This window comes from Lacerta agilis, chromosome 6 (genome assembly GCF_009819535.1).
Source record: "Lacerta agilis isolate rLacAgi1 chromosome 6, rLacAgi1.pri, whole genome shotgun sequence".
Taxonomy (NCBI): domain Eukaryota; kingdom Metazoa; phylum Chordata; class Lepidosauria; order Squamata; family Lacertidae; genus Lacerta; species Lacerta agilis.
Genome location: NC_046317.1, coordinates 34,720,215 through 34,726,214, shown reverse-complemented (window position 1 = coordinate 34,726,214; position 6,000 = coordinate 34,720,215).

The window sequence follows — 6,000 nt, the reverse complement described above, 5'->3', positions numbered from 1 at the left end:
CTGAGGAAAAACAATTCAAAAGCCCCCTTGGGCTCTTCTGTTGTTGTTGTTGTTGTTGTTGTTGTTGTTGTTGTTGTTACTACTACTACTACTACTACTACTACCACTACCACTACCACTACTACTCTAGTCACTATTGCTAAACAGATCAGAGGTTCTCATGAGATGTATTCTGAATGACAAGCCAAATTGCTTATATTTTAATTTGTGGATGCTTTAAGCATCTTCAAAATACAGTGGTACCTCAGGTTACAGATGCTTCAGGTTACTCCACTAACCCAGAAATAGTACCTTGGTTTAAGAAATTTACTTCAGGATGAGAACAGAAATCGTGCGGCGGTGGCACAGCGGCGGCGGGAGGCCCCATTAGCTAAAGTGGTACTTAAGGTTAAGAACAGTTTCAGATTAAGAACGGACCTCCAGAATGAATTAAGTTCTTAACCCGAGGTACCACTGTACAAGCCAATTGTGTGTATGTTAAATATAGAATACTGGCAGTGAAAACCATGCTCTAAGGAAACACTGAGCTAGTTGTCTTGCGCAAAAGAAAACATTGTAAATGCCAAGTATCAAATCTTTTTCTTCTTGCATGAGGTACAGGTTGTGTGCTTTTTTTAAAAAAAAACAACACTTAAATAGGAACAGGAATTCACAAGGGAGCTAATGAAGACAAGAAAGCAGTTCAACACTATCAATTGGATAATATGGGCAGGGGAAAACTTTGTCAAAGAATCAACATTTTGCAAACTGTGGTGAAAGTATGGTTTCTGCATCTTGGACATACAGAGGAAGAAATGTCACAAACCTTCACACTTTAAATAATCATTTCGTCTTCAAATAAATGAAATATAATATTTTAAACTATAGCTTATGAAGCTTGAGAGATGCAAATGTAAATTCAGAAAAACAACTAAATTAAAGGACAAAATCCTGTCTAATCCTGCTAACATAAAAAAGCAGCTAATTTAAAGGTTACCTCACCCAGTTTAATAGTTTCCTTACCTTTCACAAAGATTCAATAGAGGGGCACTTTTACAAATCAAGCATCACAGTTGGAATTGGGAATTGCCCTGCAGTGAGTTAAGGACTGAAAATAAATATATGACAGTGAACGTGACAGGTCTGTGAATACTGCACAGGTCTTGGATCTGACAAACCAGCGATATAGGATTTTATTTTTGAAATACACGCAAGAAGACTTGTACACTTACTAAACAAATCTCTTGCTGGACCTGGAGCCATACTTGTACCCAGTTCTGCATTCATGCATTCAATGGGGAAACAAGGATGGAGCATCTGTTGGCCTTCAGATGTAGCTTGACATCAACTCCCATCACTGTTCACCGTGGTCACGCTGGCTGGTGGGAGCTGGACTCCGGCAACATGAGGGCCACAAGTTAGCTACCCCTTGAATTGACAATTATGAGTTCTCACATATGTTGTTAGTTGCTCAAGAAAAGAATTCATGCAGTGAGTAGAATTAAGTTTAGATGGTCAACCATGAAGCTCACTGGGTGACCTTTCACAAGTCACTATATTATCAGCCCAGTCATTATACAATGCAGTTGTGCCCCAAGGAACAATGAGGCTGCTAGCAATAAAACTGAGGACACTATGGCCACGTTCAGGTGCAACACGGAGCCATAGGCTATGCCTAAGCAAATTATGCTGTGTACAAGTTATGTGCTGGTGCTTGCAGCTCAAAGTCTCCAGCATTGCACTTCTTTTCCTCCAGTGAGCAAACAAACCACAGAGTGGCTAGTGTAACTACATCGTGATTTGTTTAGCTCCAAGCAAACCACAATCTAAAGCCAAATCTCAGTTGTATCTTGTTTGGGAGAAACAATTCCTGGGCCAGCCACTAATGCTAAGCCAGCCACTACATGGTTTGTTTGCTCACCAGAGGAATGAACAAAATGGAAGCTGTATGCACAGGCTGTTTTGTTTAATCAGGGGTTATGGCTTGATGTTACATACACACTGAAACAGTGCATTCAGAAACTCATGGGAATGTGTGAACAGCGTGCTCTCTAGTAACAACTTCAGTAACTACACATTTATTTTGGCAGGCTATTTCTTCGCATAGCTCAGCTGGATCAATGCACTGACTAACCAACTGACCCATGAACCGGAAAATCCTTGGGAGTGTGGGCTACAGCCTAGAGCAGGGATAGCCAGTATGGTGCTCTCCAGTTGTTGTTGGGCTGTAACTCCCAACATCCCTGACCATTGACCATACTGGCTAAGACTGGCTGAGGTGAATTCAACAATTTCCAGAGCATACAATGTGGGTTGTACAAATACTAATTAATTGCTTGGCTAAGTGGTATTCCACTTTTATCAACCATTTCAGCTTTGCAAGCTGGTTAAGGAAACTCTTCAAGAAAGTGTCAGAACCAATTAACAAATGCAATACTTAAAGAGCCTATTTAGAACATACATGTGATGCTCAGAGCAAGAAAAAATAAATAAAACACTGTATGCACATTTACCCACCCCCCTTTTCAAATATTTTCCTCCATCAACAGGAAATAAAGCAGTCACATTCTCTTACATTGCACATGGAAAGCACTGCTACAGCATAAAGATTTAATGATATTGGAGACTGGTTATGCAGCTCTTACTCATAAAACCACATCCATCGATTCTCAGAAAAGGTCTGTCTTCTGGCTGGATCTTCAATCGCTAAGGATCATCACTCACCAAAACCCCAGTCTCTCTGTGGGCCTACAAACCCTTTGACTTCACAATGGGGCAGCTGCAACTTTCTGTAATAATTTTTATAACTTCATATTTTTATGAGGGCAGATGATTCAGACGATATACCCAATCATATTCTTGTTTGAGCTTGAAAAAGTATGAACATTTATATTGCTTAGGTAGTATAAAATGCTGAAAACACAAGACACTACACATTGAGACTGTGTATTTAATTGGTCTATGAGAAGAACAACCTTGAATCATCAAAATAATTTTTATGTCCGCAGTGGGACAACTGATTTCAAACCAGTTTCATTTCTGAGTGGAATTGTCCATTTTATCCCAGTAGTGCTAAATATGCATGTGTTTAGTAGCACGATTTCAACTGTTCTGACAGATTACTGTTGAAGTGCATCTAGGGGTATGCATATGTTTTGTGATGAATGGAAAACTAAACAACTAGTGGTCCAGTTCACATTCATCCCAATGCTCAGAGGATGAAACATGGAAGAATGGAAGCACTGTTAACGGTTTCCAGTGGGTGGGGATTACATGTTTTTGCTGGCAGCAGAGCAGAAAGCAGTAGCTGCTCTTGGCAGCCACCCATCTCCCCAGAAGCTTCCAACACAGGGTAATTCTGGGATAACTTGGAAGATAAAATGGCATCAGCTGCAGCAATTATCACATTTTCCATTGGTGGCTACTAATTTTTGCTGAAAATGTAACGGAATGAAGTTGCATGATGACATCTGAGGGGTTACATGGTGGCTTCCAATATCTGCTCTAGTGTAGCAATGGACAAAATAAATAAATCAAGGGGGAAAGGGGAAATTTCAATGGAGATTTGAAACTATACTGAATAACAAAATTGAGCGCATGAAGGAAACACAAAATGAATGCAATTTCAATGAAGAAAACGTGAGATGAAGAAAGTTTTCACATACAAAAACAAATTCAATCCACCCAAACAAACACAAGAGCTGTTGCACACACAGCTGTTTGAGACAAAATATGAATCTGGATTTGAATTAGAATTAACAAGGGACTTTTAAAATAGAGGAATCCATCACAACAATTTATGTTCCTATTTGAATCCTGAGAGATTCCTCTGAAGAACAACTGCAGAATATTTGAAATATTAGGTGTCCAGAAAAAAAGTTTGAATTCATTTTCATTTCTCCATCGTTTCTCCATTGTTGCTTTAAAAAAAAAAAGCTTCTCTACCACAGAACAGCTTGCAGGATCTTGCCACTGATGTGGAAGCATAACCACCATGAGATATAGAAGATATAGATATATACTAGATCTATAAAAGCAAGCTCATGCAGGTGGGGATATCTGCAAAAGAAGTCTGTTGCAAAATTAATCCCAGGAGCTCTATATTTGCTTAGGCCCTGTGACAACATCTTGTTTTTTGAATTGTTGAATTGCTGGCCTCTTCCCCACCCCAACCCTGTGTAGTTGCGCTCTGTCCATACCTCTCCCCAAAGTATTTTATATCCAGAATCTAGCTGTTATATGATTTAGCTTCAGAATTTGGATCCTTTTCCATATCTGGAAATTGCATCCAGATTTCATCACAGTTCCATGGAAATAAAGCGCCCACGTTCTGGTGCTGCATTTGCAAAAAATGCTTTTACAGCAGAAAGGCCGTGGTGTTGAGAAGAGTTTTGCAAATGTTACTGGCACACACTGACTTTAATTACTTTAATTAGTGGCCAGTAGAATGATTTAAAGAAGCAAGTCTTACAGGAGTGGTTTTATCTTGTTTTATGACTAATACTACACCACCTTTAGGGTAAAGATGACACACTTTTATCCAAACATTTCATTCAACATTAGCTTACGACAAAAACTACAATAAACTACTAAGCGGGGGAAATCATAGCAAAGATGAAATGTGGAAAGCTGTTGAAAACTGGGGGGAATGCCACAATTTATAAACTTTAAATTGGCTAGTGGCCCATACCAAAAATGCAGTTGTGCATACTTTGACACACTGTCACAACACAGGTATAAATATTTTACCTTACACTAATGCATGTGCTTATATTCTCTCAGGTCAAGGCTCAAACGCACAACAACAGTACTCTCATGCACACAATACGCACACACACTTCCATGCTCAATAAGGCACAACAGAATGTGCAAAAATACTACAGAAAGCATAGAGCATCTTGCCCATCTCTTCCTCGGGTCATCTATGTGTGGGAAAGCCATGATGTGTCAGTTGCACTTTTGCCTCCTCTGCCATTTTGCCCTCGTGTGTTGCTTTCCACCACGAAGCTCTGCTAAACGTGCACTTCCATCAGGGCCAGATTTAGGTTCGATGAGGCCCTAAGCTACTGAAGGTAATGGGGCCCTTTATATGTCCAGCTGTCCTTTGTCAACAACAAATTGTCACTGTTTTTTGTATTGAATATAACCTATATGGTAATTTATGGGTATCTAAAGCCATTTGCACATGCAGAGTGTAGGCACCCTACTGTATAGAAATGAGCAAACCAGTGATATTTTAGGGAGCAGGCTAGCAGGAGGGGCCCATTACTTACATCATAAGAGCCTACACAACACAAAACACTGTTGCTGTTATGTAGGTTTTATTATATTTGGTTTTTATCTTACATTTTGGAAATGTACATCCAGTGGTTTTTTTCTTTAATTTTTTTTGGGGGGCCCAAGAGAGTGGGGCCCTGAGCTATAGCTTGTTTAGCTTATACATAAATCCAGCACTGACTTCCATATAGACCCACATCTGGGGTCTGTGCCAAGATTTGCTTTGAGGCACCAAGCCTGCTCTTGATGTGCTGGAGTCCTTAACCAATTCCCTTGGAATTCCCTTGGAATCTGTGCTTCTGCCCCACAGCAGGCGTCTGAGGGATGTGGCCAAGGGGGTTGGTAAGGGAATGGCATGGGCTGCTTAGCCCCTTCGTTTTGCCTCCAGGCCCCATAGCATTTTAAAGCACTTGCTCCCCCCCCCCCCCCGCCTTGCTTTTTTGAACACTTGCTGCGTTTGGGGAGCCTCCCCCCTTCTGTAATTTGATCCCAGCAGAAGTTGAAGAACTGTAGTTTCAAGATCTGGATGAAAGCCTGCTTCTGATTGGAAGTAGGACAAAAGAGCAAACAAAGGCTTGTCCTGATTTGTTGGGCGAGGGAAAACTAATGAACCAAGCCGAGGGAAGGCACGCTGCTGTTGCTAGGTTACATTCCATACACAGAGTCTGGCCTAGTTCTTGCTCTGCCTTTGTAGTTTCCCCTTCCTATGGGTGCTATCTATGCCTGTAGCTGACCTTTTATCTA